The sequence below is a fragment of the Coturnix japonica genome, chromosome 8 (genome assembly GCF_001577835.2).
Source record: "Coturnix japonica isolate 7356 chromosome 8, Coturnix japonica 2.1, whole genome shotgun sequence".
Classification (NCBI taxonomy): Eukaryota; Metazoa; Chordata; class Aves; order Galliformes; family Phasianidae; genus Coturnix; species Coturnix japonica.
In genome coordinates, this window is record NC_029523.1 from 21,518,080 (window position 1) to 21,533,148 (window position 15,069).

Here is a 15,069-nt window from a genome sequence, read left to right on the forward strand (position 1 = left end):
TCCCCGCCCGCCGGCCCGGAGCCGGAGCCTCCGCCCGCAGATACGGCAAACCCGGGGCACGGAGCGCGGCTGGAGCCGGAGCGCAGGGGGCGGCTGCAGCAAAAACCCGGAGCCGGAGCGATGAGCTGGTACGGATCGGGTCTCGTGTCCGGCTCCCGCTCCTTCCCGTACCGCCCCCTCTGGCCCTAAAGCTTCACGCTTTCTGAAACCCCTGGCTCGACCATCGCCCAGCTGGGATGTCCAAAGACCAGAACTGCGGCAACTCTGCGACTTGGGCTGTGACAGCTGGGAAAGGGACCGAGGGGAAACGGCCTGGGTCCGGCAGGGTCAGTCCCAGCCATAGGCCTGGCCTTGCACAGGAGCTGCCCCTGTACCTGTTCCCTCCCGCTCAGCAGCTATTCTGGCTGCTCCCCTGACTGCTTTAAACTACCACAGTCATACATCAGGAACTGAGGGCGAGGAAAAGCATTCTTAGTTTTGTACTCGATCCAAAGATGGACCAGGTACAAGTCTACCATGCAGAGCAGAGGACGTTATCAGGAATCTTATCTATTGGAAGGGCTTTGCAGTTGCATTGTGTCTGCCTTTGCTCTTCATTCCTACCACTGAAACCCTTTTCCAGCTCAGTTTCATGCTCATGCTAATGCTCACACCCACCTCTGCAGCCTGTCATTCCTCAGTCCTTGTTAGCTGCTATCTACATCTGCCATGGGACACGTGGGATCCCTCCTCACCTCTTCTCTAATAAAGGCTTTCCAGAAGCTCTGCTTTGCTGACCTCTTTTTTAATCATCCCTTCAGCAAGAAAAAAAGGTGATATAGAAGAGAATATTAAAGGCAAGTAGTGTAATGTATTCACGCCATTCACTGTTTGTCACACCTCTACCTCGTGTTCATTTCCTCTGGAGTAAAATCCCTAGAAAACAGCTCGGGCTTTTATCTTTGTAGGTTGATTTTATCATCTGTGATTAAAATTGGAATGCTATCCCACAATAATTAGTACCTGGAACCAGAAGAATGTGAAACCACAGCTGTGTCTCCATGGGACAGCAGGATCGGAGCTTGTCATGGGGTGCAGAAGAGAATGAGAGTGCTGGATCCCCATAAACTGCCAGAGGCTTGAGGTAGGAAGATGGAAGCTAATGGGTAGCTCTGGGGATGTGGTTCTGGTCCTCTAAAGCCCAGCTCCTCTTTCAATACATGTGGTCACCAAGCCTGACCACTCAGCCTGGAGTCACAGTGCAAGAATCACTCAAGATAATTATGTGGGCTCTGCAAAGTAGAACAATAATGAGCTCCGATCAGTCAATGCTGGATTGGGGCAGTCGTGGTGTTGAGTGTTCTGGGCCTCCTGTAAAGAAGTTCTATCCTGGAGCCTGGCTACCTGAGTTACAACAGCTGCCTGGTGGCCTCTGACATCTCCATCATAATGACAGCAGCACTCATCAGCTCGCTGCCAATGAATTTGTGCTGCAGATTTCTGTGAGTCCAGACATGACAGCCCCTGGGAGGAAACAGCGATCTGCTGCTAAGCCAGGCTCGAAATCTCAGGAGTACAAGGAGAACAGTACTAATATGCTGCCAGTGCAAAACCCCTTTAAGACACTGTGCAAGTGCATAGTAGGACTTGTTCTGTACAGCCAACTTGAGTTTGAAGCTGTGCTACAACTGTACAGTTTAGAAAGACCTCACACAAGTGAGAATCAGACACTCACAACCACTATGTTTCATATATTTCTCATAGTCATCAAGTACCTTTAGTAAGGCTAATAACATTTTAATGAGATCCATTGCTCTCCCTGGAAATAACATCTAAGTGTCCATGCCTTCCTTTATTATAGCGTTGTTTATGGCTCTGCACACAGGAAGCCCACTATTTTTCTTCCCAAACAACATGTAGGTATTCTGTGTGACCTGTTCTGCTTGTTCTAGGAAAAGCATTATTACAGCCCATGAATGCTCCGGATGCTGACAGGAGCGCTGACTCACTCCTGCCTCCTGCACACCTCAACATGAAATGACTTAGCCAGCTTTCTGGCATTTCAGCACAAGGCAGTATAGGAGCTCTGATACTATAGACACCAAATGGAGGACTGTAATTGTGAGATAAAACCCCTCGGATTTTCAGAGAACAAAAAGAAGTGTATGCACAAACACACAGCATCCTGAGGGAAAGCAAAATGCAATTCTCTGATAAAAGAGTGGAAATAAAAGAGAATTGCTCACAGGTAAGCACAGACTGTCCTAGGCTTCGTTCAGAAAGTCAAGCAGCAGCTGGGCTCCTGACACACAGCAGCATTTTACCACACTTCTGGTACTGACAGGTCCCTCCTGAGAAGTGAGATCAGCACAAAACTCTGGTGACTTTTTGGACTGATGGTATCAGAAGTGTCAGGGTACTTTCCAGGACCCGTGACACAAGTTGTTTTAGGAGATCCCAAATGCAGGTGTGTCTCTAAACAGTAACACACCCCAGGATATGCTCTACGTGCTTCTGATGTTAAACGCAGCTGCAGTTTTGTGGATGTAGGAGTCTTGATAGGCCATTATGTTTTAAGGCCACAAGAGACCATTAAAATAATCTAGCTTGACCTTCTCCATAAGATTTTCCATGGCTATCTGTTAATTTATTGCATAAAGCCTGTAATGCCTGAGCGCTACAGCGTATCTTCTACAGAGATGCCTAGTTACCAGCAAACTTACATTCTGAAAGCTGCATTCTAATGACTCATCTGCTTACTCCTCTTGTGCTGTGCTCTTGACTCCTCACAGTGGTTTGCAGGCTTTCCAAGTTAAAAATGCATTGAAAACACTTTACAAGAGGCTGTGGGAGGATCAAATTTATACAGAATGGAATCAGTATTAAAGGAGCACAAATGAGGACGTTTAGGTATCTTTACATATTTACTCATCTGAGCACACAGTTTTCTGTTCTGGCAGTCTTCTGTCACATAAAAATAGAGTGCAGGATGGAATAATTGGTTTTACCTCTGTTTGGGGGAAACAATGCCATTTGTATTGCAAATACTTAGAAACCCAAAAAGCAAAACCATTTCTGAATTGTGATATTTAGAATTCTTATTAAGAGACTAGACATTTTTAAGGCTGTGAGCATATTTTCTCTAATTTGTATAGGCCAATATCATGGGGCAGCACCTCAAGCTGCAAAAGAATTAGATAAAATGTAGTTATTTCTTAAAAATATGAACTTGATCTGTAATACAGTGGATGGATGACACAGCAGAATAACATTTTTCACAAGGCATTTAATTTTTAGCTCAAGATCATGCTTGGAAACCAGAAAAATCTTCAAAGGCATTAATTAATTAATTAAGGCCACAGGTTTAACAGTTGAAGATGCAGCCATTCCTTGTAAAGCTTAATATATTATTGGACAGAAATAGAACAAGCATTACCACTGATGCAATGGCAACAGTCTTCATTATAAATTAAACGCATCAATATTGTAATGTGTGTCGTATATTCAACAATAGTGAAGATTGAAAACTAATATCCTTACAAAGCAGCAAGCAAAAAAGCTTATCCTTTGTTCTGTTTTTCCTGAGGCGTGTTGCCTATACTTTAAGTCCAGGGAATGCAATATTTGCCTTTCCAATACAATTACAGGTCTGCTGTGTTTTAAAATGAATATATTTTAAACATCTACACACTGAACTCCCAGCATATCCCTAACACAAAACAAATCCACTCTGCCCATCAGAAAGATTCTCAGTTTGTTTCAGAATTATGGGATACATTAAGCAATTAGGTAAGCGAATGCATTGTTGAACCCTAAAATTGTTTTTCTTCTCCTGGAATTGTTTATCTAAGACAAACTCATGACTATTTATGGCATTATGCCATTTTGAGGGTATTACTGTATATCCTGACCTTCTCTTTTTTCATTATTTCTGTTTCTTTTTCCAAATTCTTAGTTTCATCTCAGTTTTCCTTCATTTTCTTCTATTCTTAATTAGAACCCTAAGAGAATATCAACGTGGTTTGGAAATAATGGAAGTAAAATGGCAATGATGCAATAATATTGGCCATAAGACAAAAACAAAATTAACTTTCCCAAATCACTCTCCTATTACCTGCAACTCTTCAAGCTAAGCACTGATTCAAACACTAAAAAAACAAAACACACATTTAAATTCATCCTTACTCAACACAACAGACACGTATTTAATTTTACATTAGTAACAATCTTTCCGACATTTTAGTCATGTTCCACTTGGTTTCATCAATAACCTCTCCCATGTACATGAACTACAATGATGAGACCACTGGTGACAGAACAGCTGTCAGGTGGGCTATGGTACCATGACTGCCAAAGGGATGGTGAGAAGATGGGTCAAAAGCCATAACAACAATGGAAAATCAATGGCATTTGAAAAGGTTTTAATGATTTTGCCCTCAGCAGACAAGGCTGATTTAAATGCGTTAGCTAACCATGATTAAGCTACATTTGAAACTGTGCTAATTAAAATGTGTTTCAATGCCTTTGTTACTATGGAGGAGATCATAAATTATTGACAATAGTGAACAAAAAAAGCAAAGCGTTACTTGCCTCCATTGGTACCAGGCATATATGCTGTAAGAGAGACTGCAGGCTGCACTTTGTGAAGGCTATCAGACAGTATAATGCAGTCCCTTCTGCAGACGGAAGGAATTTGGTGTGATTCAGTAGGAATTTCTTCTTGCTGCTCTCCCCCTGCTCAGAATCACTCCTGCTGTATGTCTATAAATGAGAAACCCCCACCTTGTGGGATTATTTTTGATTTAATGCACTGTAGCAGGGAGAGAAATATGTTCTGCTCCTTGGCCAAAAATTGCACAACACTGGCAGACAAAGTGTTCCTCTAAGTACAAAACAAATAATCCCGCTGGTGTCACCATGTAAGAGTGAGGAATGCTGCCTTAAAACCTCTCTTGTTTTCTTGAACTACTGACATGTAATTAAAACACATCACCTTTCCTTTTCCATTCTTCTAAATCAGTCTGGTGTTGTGAACCCTAGCACTGCAACACAGCTGATGAGATAGCACCTAAAATATGCTCTTCAGTGAAAAATATTTTAAACATACAATAATTATCAAAGTCTGAGTATTACCTCTTTCATGCAAAGTATGGGTGCAGTGAGAAGCTCTAAATTTAGTATTTGTTCTTGTCAGGTTGCACAAACATGCAATTGAAATACAAAATGCCATTAGAGATGACCAAATTATTCCTTTAATGACTCATTTGTTTTCTGTTTTGCTTTGAGATTGAGTTGCAAAACTAATGCAGCAATGATTCAGCCTTAGTGGAACTATTTAAGGTGCGCATGTGAGGGATCAGATGTAAGAGAACGAGTGAAGTTTGAACTCCACCAGCTGACACAGACTTGCATAACTGTGACCTTACGCTTCTTTTATGTTGTTTGTAGTAAGAAAATTGAAGCAGATTCACCTCTTGCATTGCAATAGAAGTAATTATAAAGGTTTGGAAATCACCCATTAAAAACTGTTTCTAACTGAGCTTTAGTAGCACTTAAAGCAGCTGTGGAAAATATTTCCAGTGCAGTAATTACCATGATTGAGAAAACTACGTTGTGGATTTCAGAGGTCTCACAACAGCTTTTTGATGAAAGATGCTTGGTTTACAAATAAAATTGCATTTAAAAATATTCTGTCCTTTTAAAAGCTTTCCAGAATTTGAAAGACAATCTGAGTGAAATCCTTCTGTTACTGGCAATATTTATTTAAATGAGATGCACAAAAGCTAATAAGTAATTAAAGAACATATCAGTGTTTATATATACATTTGTATAACAGATCTATCTATAAAATTATTGATGATGTTAAAGTCTCAAACCAGATTTTCAGATTCCTAAATCAGTTTAATTTGTATAAATATGACAGATTGGTCCTCCTTTAAAAGGAAAAACCCCCAGATTGCTCACAGAACAAACAGATACGAGGTAGGAAAACTACACAAAGAATGCGGAGGTGTAAGAGAAGAAAATAAGAAGGTCCTCGGGATCAAACAGAGGATGAAGCCTTGTAAACTAGATAAGACCAAATAACTACATAAGCTTTGCAGGAAAAGGGGATGTGCTCTTCCTAAAAAAAATCTCCAGGATTCAAAGGCATTCCAGTTCCAGAGCTGAAACATCCTTGATTGTCAGTCTCTTCCTGTTTACTGAAGAGATATAATTAGTTCCTGTTCAAATCAAGTTTACCCCAGGGAATTTACTTACAGAAGTATTTGTGTAAAATGATTGAATGAGCTTCTGTCTTCTTTTCTTCTGATAGTTCTAGATGATGGTCAGTTATATGCATGCAGGTGGGCGGAAGAAAAAATGCTTGGAAATCAACAGTAGACCTATTTAATTAACTGTGAAATGAATATATGAGTTGCTGCATTTATCTCCAATTCTCTTAAACGAGGAGTAAATCCAAGGCTAGAAATGAGCTGTGAGTCTCCTACGCAGGTCTACAAAACAGATCTATGAGCCAGGTGACACAAACATTGGCCCCAAAATGCAAACAATACCAGCGCCTGGCAGAGATCAAGAAATCAAAGTCAAGAAAATCTACATCGCTGTATTTACAAGTGTCTGATGCTAATTCTTGCTTTTCAAGTCCCCTTGTTTTTGTAGTTGTGATTCTTAGGTACACAAGATGACTGTTAACCTTAAATTTAAAAAGCTCATCAAAGGCTTGGATGGCATCACAAAATATTCATATCCTACTCATTAAGAAAAGCCAATACAGTATCTAATTCTGATAATTTCAAATCCATTTTACAGCATATTGAATTGCTACAATCACAAATTAAAAGCATACAGATATCTCCAGTGTGGGATTGTGACATCAACAGGTGAACTGAGTTGCCAGTCCTGTCACACAGACATAGGCCTTGAAAAGCCTTGGTGTGATAGATGGCTGGCTTTTGGAAAAGTAAGGAACAGGAAACAAAATCAGTGCGCACAGTATCTCAGAAGTAGTTGGTAATTAAAAGAATGAGACAAATGACCTATTTTGTTTTAAACTGTATTTGTCATGCGCATTGGACAGCAAATTGGAGCAGATTGTACAGCCAGCCTTTCTTGCTTCCAAGTGAGGCTTGACAAGGGAAGAGTATCCAAAAAGTGCTTCAGAACATAGATGAAGCTTTTGAACAAGGGCTCTGACAGGCACACCAAAGCTTGGATTGCTTGCTTGGGTTTCCAAGTCACTTAACTGATACATTTCCAGTCAGGTAACAGGGAGTTACTGTGTTTCTTAATCAAATTTCTTCTTCAAGAAACGTTTTGGAGGCAGGACAGGGCACTTGGCCAGTATAACAACTGGCACAGATGAAAGCCAGCCAGATGGCTTTAGTCTAAAAGATTCCTCTTCCCAAAATATTGCAGCCGCACTCTTGGCAGGTTCTAAAAACAGCAGAGAATGTCTCATTTTGTTTCTCTCTTCCTTATCATTATTATATATCTGACATTTCTAAATGCCTACAATTTTGTCCCCTACTCTCATAGCTTTGCAGTAATTTGACAAGTTGTTCATATAAGAAAAGCATTTATTCTACTAACAAGATCCTAGCTGGCAAAATTTTAATTGAACTCATTTGGTTTAGGTATCACCATTTTGTAACATTGCTGAAATAATGTTCATCGATTCCTGTACTGTTCTGGAGACCAACTTAAACAGTAATACAGCTTGAGTAAGCAATGAACTATCAAGATCTATGATAAGATGAACAGATGAAATATATCACAACAAAGTAAAACCACTAAATCTGTAGATGTGTAAATTGTGCACATGCAATAATAACATATGCTACTTATAGCAGAAATAAATACTTCCTAGCACCTCACTGAATTTGATGTCATAATGAGATCTTTATGCACATCACATTGCGAAAGATCTGCCCAAACAATGCAATAGATCCACCATGTGGCCAATTGATTGTGAACAATATCACCTAAGTGTGATCCTCATCACCAGAAGACTCAGGCTTTGCTGACAATGCAAACATTCTGTGCCTTTGGCTAATATGAAGATCGATAGAAAGGAAACAAAATACTCTAGGAAGATAATTATGAGGAAATGAAGCTTTTCCCTTAAGTCTGCTGGCTTGTTCTAGATTTACCACTACTCCCACCATTGCACCACATGAGCAAAATTTTCTTCTCCTGCATGTTGCTCAAGTCCATACTTTTAGTGTACTCTGTGAAAAGACCATGGTCAATATTGCTGTTGATGCATCAGAGTTGCCCAGTGCTGCTGGTGGGGAAGTATTGTGTTTCACTGCTACATGGACAAGGAAATGGCTAAAACTGCAAGCTGGCTGAAAGAGTAAAAGGAAATGAGTCAGCATTCTGGAGAAAGGAAGGAATAGGGAGGGGTGGCACGAGCAGTATATTCTGAATAAAGGAAGTATGTTCAAAACAGCTAGCATATGAGAAAGTTAAGTGCCACTAGTATGCCATAAATAATATAAAATTTACCTAATGTACCATTAAATAATGTACCATTTATGGATCAGATCCTCCTTCCTGGCCAAGATGTACTTGCACGCAGGCTCTCAAAGAGTTGGTTATAACTTTCTGATTGACCGTCCAATTCATGCCTAGTACTGTGCTGGGACGATTCATGAATGTAGTGAACCAAATCTCTACCCTATAATCACCTTAAGACACCGTTTAAATGGGCTGTAAAACTGGTTACTATGTCAGCTCTTAGTCTATCAAGAAGTTTTCAATGTAGAAGAGAAACTTCCTACCTGGGGATGCTAGGTGGTTTCCTCTCATTCTGCACTGCTTGAGCACAGGCACAGGCTCTCCACTTAAATCCTTTATCAGGTTTCTCCATCTGTGTGAATGCTTCGATTTCTCCAAAATGAACAGAATTTATTTGCATATATGATTGCATATCCATGTTTACAGAGAGCTAGACTGCAAATCCAACTCACATCTCCTGTGTTCTGGGGAACTGTATCCCTGGATGCAAAGTGCCTTCTGAACATGCATAATACGAAACAGATGGCTCAACAGATGAGCTGCCAAACACACAAACCCTGTTCAAATGCCACCCAAAAGTAAAAGTTAAGTGAGATAAAAGTTTTCCTTGTCCCACTTTTAGACAAATAGGGCCAACCTTCTTGGAAGATGCTCTTTACTCATTTTCTACCTTTCTACTTATTCTTTTCAAATTTGGCATGCTTGAGAAAACAAGTTTATCTTAACAGCTACAAAAATTCACTGTTTTCCAATTTTGCTTTCTTTGTTTGTTTTAATAAAGCTCCAGCCTCTAGAGTTAAGAGTTTGAGTGTGTTATCTGAGCCTTAATTAGAAAAAGTAAATAAAAAAGCAGACGTTGGACCCTCCTGGCCTCCAAGGTTGCCAAGAAAAGCTTGAAAATATAATGAGAATTCAGAAACCAAAATTCTCTTTCAGATTATGCTTTGGTTGGCAAGACTTAAGCACAAACAAATAAGTTAAAGTACCTAGAGTATGAAATCTACAGATTTTGCATTTAAACAATCTAATATGGAATCAGCTTTCAGAAAGTTCTCCTCAGCTTGTCATAGTTCCTACTCTGGAACCCCTGCCAAACACTTGGTTCTCAGCTTGCACTGTTACTGCAGGCACTCTTAAAGTCTTAGGCAATATCTCCACTATAAAGCAAAGTTGATTTAAAGCTACCATACATCTTGATTTGCTCAGATATGCCAATTTTTTTCCATCTGGGATTTCTTTCTGAGGACACGCACATCTATCTACACACATATATCTGTCTGTAATCTGTCCATCCATGCAGACTTTGTCTAATTGTATTTCTTAACACCGGGAATCCTGGCACAGTATAGTCAAAACCCACAAAGAATGGTATTCTGCATACCACAGGTCTTTCTATGCATGAAAAAAATCAAACATTTCTGAAAAGTAATTAGTTTGAGGGTTCATTATACAGAATGCTTGTGTATTGCTACTGCGGACAGAAATGACAGAAAAACTGTCAGACATGCAAACCAAAATCTGTATGACTGATAAAACAGCTTAATAGCTACTGATTTTGTGGTATTCAGAAGATCTGAATCTTTTCTCTACTTGGCAACTAGAAATAATGTAATTAGAACTAGTCAGCATAAGCCAGTTTAATACTAACAAAACACTTAGATCCTCCTCTTTTCTTAAGCAATATGAATACTAGAGCATAAAGATTAAAGCATGTAAATGGCCAAAGTTAAGTCAGCGGGCTACATTTTGCTGTTCATTATGTACATGCAACCACATCAAGACCAATGGAAAGCACAAGTATGAACAAATTTTGGCCTCTACAGCTTGAGCTGGAAACATCCAACTGAAGTCATGTTCTCAGTTTTTCATATCTTAGTTCCAGCTGGGATGGTATTGTTTTCTTCAGAGGGTCTGTTATGATGCTCAGCTCTGCTTCTAGTAGAAAGAAAATGTTGATGGCACACCAACGTTTATAGTTGCAGCTAAGCAGCATTGTGCAGAGCCAAGGCTATTCACAGCAAAGGGCACAAGGAGCTGGGAGGGGACAGTTAGGACAGCTGACTTAAGGTGGCCAATGGGATATTTTATACCATACGACATCATGAAATGATTAAGTACTTCCAACTTCTGCTATGTAAATCAAAGACTCACTGCACACTATTTTATAGTTGCATTTGTTTGTTAGTATACTGTCCTCAAGTCTGTTCTCAAAAATGAACTCTCTTGGGCAACAGAAAGCAACTGATGCTCTTCCTTCTTTTCTGACAATCACCCAGATGATTCAGTTAACTCTAATAGCATTTACAGATTTGAATATTATGTTATTGTAGAATTTGCTTAGAAGTTATGCAGCAATCACAGCTCAGATGGGTTTCTTGGGACGCCTGGAAGCGTTCGAACATTTGAAACTTGGAAATAAGTGTACCTAGGCCTGGATTTTTTGAAAATTCTGGCTTACAAACTGAATAACAGCTGCTACATCCTCCCTGCCTGTGCTGCTGCCTATGAGCTGAGTGAGACTCCTTTTGTTTCAGTCCAGAACATCTGGGCTTTTTTCATCTTTGGTGACAATCTGTGAAACATCAAATGATAAAAAATGAGCAAAATAAGGTTCTACCATTAAAACGTAAAATCACACTATAATCTCATTAAGGATCCCCATAAAAATCCCACTCTTTTAAGGTACAAAACAACAAAAAAGGTACTTAGAAAGTCTCTTAACTAACTGTGAAAGTAAGATGGTTAATAGCTATGGAAGATGGTAAGAGCAGGTAAGTGTGCAGTGAGACTGATCTGGTGTACTTTCCAAACCTCCAGTAACTTGCAGATCAGAAATTACCTGAGCCAGAGTGTTTAATTGGTGTGAGAGGTTTCTCGTCTAGACATCTGATGAATGTGTAAAGCACATTCCAAGCTATTACCTTCATACCACCAGGGCTGGAAACCTGGCCAGGGTGGGCTAGAGCTTTCCGCTGATCTTTGAGGCTGTTTTTTCTCCCTGCTGATACCAATCCTGTGAAGCTGCAGGAGGTGGTGCTGTGAACCGAAGTCTCACTTAGTTTGGGGATCAGAAGTGGCTGCATTATGCTCATGGATCTGCTCGTTGGCACAGTGCTGAAGTAGTCTCCTGACAGCTGCAAAATAGCAAAATATGTATGTATGCTAGTTTTAAAAACACCGATGTCACAGTATCTATCAATTATTAAAAAAAACACTCCTTCTTGAATATAAACAAAATATATAATACTCATGACTAGGAATGATATTGTTTAGGATATTAAATCAATTCTTACCTCTTCCTTGTCAAATTTGCTACTCATCAAACCCCTCTATACACAGCCAAAATTCTGTGAGCAAACAATACATCTATTGCACACTTGCAAAGCATGTTGACTACAGAAGCAAATGAGCTTATCTGAAACATATTGATAGGCCAGACACTATGAAAAGAGGTGATGCTGGGAAAGCTTTGGGAAAGGAGATTATGCTTATTTGCCTTTTTGTGCCAGTGGGCCGCATACTGAAGCTGCAGGGAAGTAAACATTCCAGTTGTGCAGCATTCCTCTATATCTTCTCTAAGTCTCTGTGGAGACCAAAGTAGAGATCACTTATTTGCAGTTGAGAAAATAGCATGGACTGCTGCATTAAATTTTAAATAAATTCTGCTCACAAGATGATAAGATGCTTAAATCAAATGCTGAGACGTTACCCGTCTGAGCAGTGCATTAGGAGCATAAAATGTGATTCAGCATGCTGTGCACTCTGAACTCCAGGACTCAGCAAAGACATTGGGCCTGCTGCTCTCAAGACTAAATTATGTTTTGTTGTAGGATTTATGACAAAGTAAAACGAAGATCACAGTGAATCATTCTGCCTGCAGAATTCCAGTATTTTTCTAATTGCTCAGTTGATTTCTAGATTTTAAGAGCTCAGTCTTCCTGCAGATGAGAAATAGCTCATTTTTCTTCAGAATAAAGTTAAGGCAAATTTCCTCATTCTTTCGGAATGAATTTATAGTATATTTAAGTTACAGACTGTTGGAAAGTGCTTTCCATATTACATTTGTGTTGCTGTTAATACCTCCATCTCTAACTGCTGAGAGACCTCAGGGGAAACACAGACATAAGGGGGAATTCCTTGCCTTCCTGTGTATAAAAGGAGTGCAGAAGGTACCCACGTGGTAAATGCAAGGGCGAAGCCTCTTCACAAGTTCAGAGATGTCTTCTTGAAGAGATGTTGAGCCCCAAAATATCAGTTTATACCTCCTGCAGCTCCAAGATAACGCTGTGGCAAACTGTCCTGCCAAACTGTAATCTAGTGTTACGAGTCCACAACAAAACGAAAGTTATGTTATTAAGTTGCTTGAATTCATAATACACTTTATATGGGCTTCTCTACAGGCCTTGTAATGGAATTTGGTCATCAAGTGAGTCACACAAATTGCCCAACTGAATATCATCACACCCCATCTCTTAATACATGTTGCAACATCCAACAAACGTTCCCCTGTCCTTTAGGAGCCAGATAGGTGAGGTAGCTGCCTTTTTGCTGGAAAATTCCCCACAAATATAGCACTACTAAACACAAAATAAATCTTAAGTTTCAGATCCATCTCTATCTTTGCTTTAAATACAAGAGAGAATCTTCATCCCTTTCTTAAGTGGTACAATATTCTGGCTGAACACATTCCACGTGTTCTCTGGAAACAGCTCCAACACTGAAATAATCCCAGTGCAGCTGCAAATGTGCAACAGAAGGAAGAGCATCTGGACAAGCTTTAAGTAGAAACAGAACAGGGATCTTCAGGCCCAGGACTCAATTCCATTCAACTTGCTGTAATTTGCAGTCACTAAGAAGAGACTGAAAGGTCTGCTTAGCCCTAAGCAATGTTCTTCATCCATGACCTAGAGGAATTTATGACAAATCATTTAGATGAGAGAAAAAAATAAGATGAAAATAGACAAGATTGGGAAACGTTATTATTAATGGTTTTTATTAGCTGGGAACATATAGAAATATTGGCAATAAAGGCCCAGGATAGAATTATCTGTTTACCTCAGAAAGATAGAGAACCAGCTACTGTTTTCTTGACGTTTTAAATGATCGTTTTTTAATAAACACTTGTATTACCAACACTGACAGCATAATAAATCTATTGAGAGAATCTATTTATGATGATCCTTTCTGGCACACTTAATTTAATTATACCTTTATCAAAATGACTGCTTGTGGGGTAAAGGTGATTCTTCTCTATTTATCTTCCTCTCCCCGATCCTCTGAAACAAACATAATTCTGAAGAAATAAAACAAACGATGTTCAGGTGCTGCCATTGATTCTATTCTCAGTGTAGCTGGCATATGCACAGAGGGACCAGAAAATATCTTTACAGAACAGCAGCAGGAAACCAAAGATGACACAGAAGGCCTCTTCTACCACTTAATTGTAATTTATTAGTGCATTTGTAGCACATAAATCAAACGGAGGGTTTTTTTTCTTTTTCCTGAAGGCAAAAATAGATGACATTATTTGCTACCAGCAGGTAGAAAAAGAATCATCCACCACCAGGCTAAGATTACACCATCAGTCTTAATAACAATGACTACGTTTATCAGCAGTTGAGGCAAAGACCCCATAGGGTAAGAAACAAAATGAAACTATCAGCCCACTCCTGGAGCGGGAAAGGAAACAAAATGTCATTTGTTCTGTCCTCAAATGGCTTCCTTATGTCCTACAGAACCCCAAGCAATTGCAGCTGCTGGGAGAAGCCACTGCTGCTTTCACTGATGCTCGTCACACTCCAGACACCCTCAAGAAAAACCACAAGCCGCACAACTTCATCCCTGAGGTTCTTCAAAGATAGTTCAGCTATAATTTGGTGCAAATGTAGAATAGAAAAGTATTTTCCCCCCTCATAGCATCAGTCTTTCCTTTAATATATTCCTGGTTCTCTGGTATTTATTGTAAACGGACAGAGTCTTTCTCTTTCCTAGAAACCATAAACTGTAATGGCCAAAAAAACAGATGCAATTTATTTGACAAGCTTGGGCAAAGGAAAAGGAAAAAGAAGAAATAAAAAAAGTAGAGTGGAAGTTGAAAAGTCCCGGAAAACACAGAGAGGATCAGGCATAGCTGAGGTTTTGACCTTCATTCCTGCTGGGACAGCCTGAGAACTCCAGAGACTGGTTTATGGGCTAAATATTGCAGCTGGGACACCACAGCAAAATGACTGTTATGGTTTTGCAATTTGGTTGGTGTTGGTATTCCACATCAGAACACCATGCTAATAATGGGAGTAAAGGGGACAAGTTTTTTTTCTGTGGACTGCCTCAAATGGGCATGTGGGTAGGGGCACCAGAAGGGAAGTGAGGAAGGGGACGGGGTTGCTGGCCTGGCTCCCTGCGAAGAGACGACGTAGTCAGAGCTTCCTGCCTTCCACAGCTCCATCGGTGAGATTGGGGACTTGGTATTCTCTTTGTTGAAACTCTCTTGTTGTTGTTTAGCGTTATTATGTTATTAAAATGCCATTCGTTCTCAGATCACCTTTTTTCTCCTTCATTTTTTGTTAG

At 39.9% G+C, this 15,069-nt stretch overlaps 1 long non-coding RNA gene across 1 annotated transcript; it reads right to left on the reverse strand.

Moving 5' to 3' along the window:
• Positions 1-3,245: 3,245 nt before the first annotated feature.
• Positions 3,246-15,013, reverse strand: LOC116653753. Its single transcript, XR_004308151.1, has 2 exons — positions 12,680-15,013; positions 3,246-11,636 (listed from the first exon to the last, which is right to left on the reverse strand). It is a non-coding gene; the product is annotated as an uncharacterized LOC116653753 (long non-coding RNA).
• Positions 15,014-15,069: the final 56 nt, after the last annotated feature.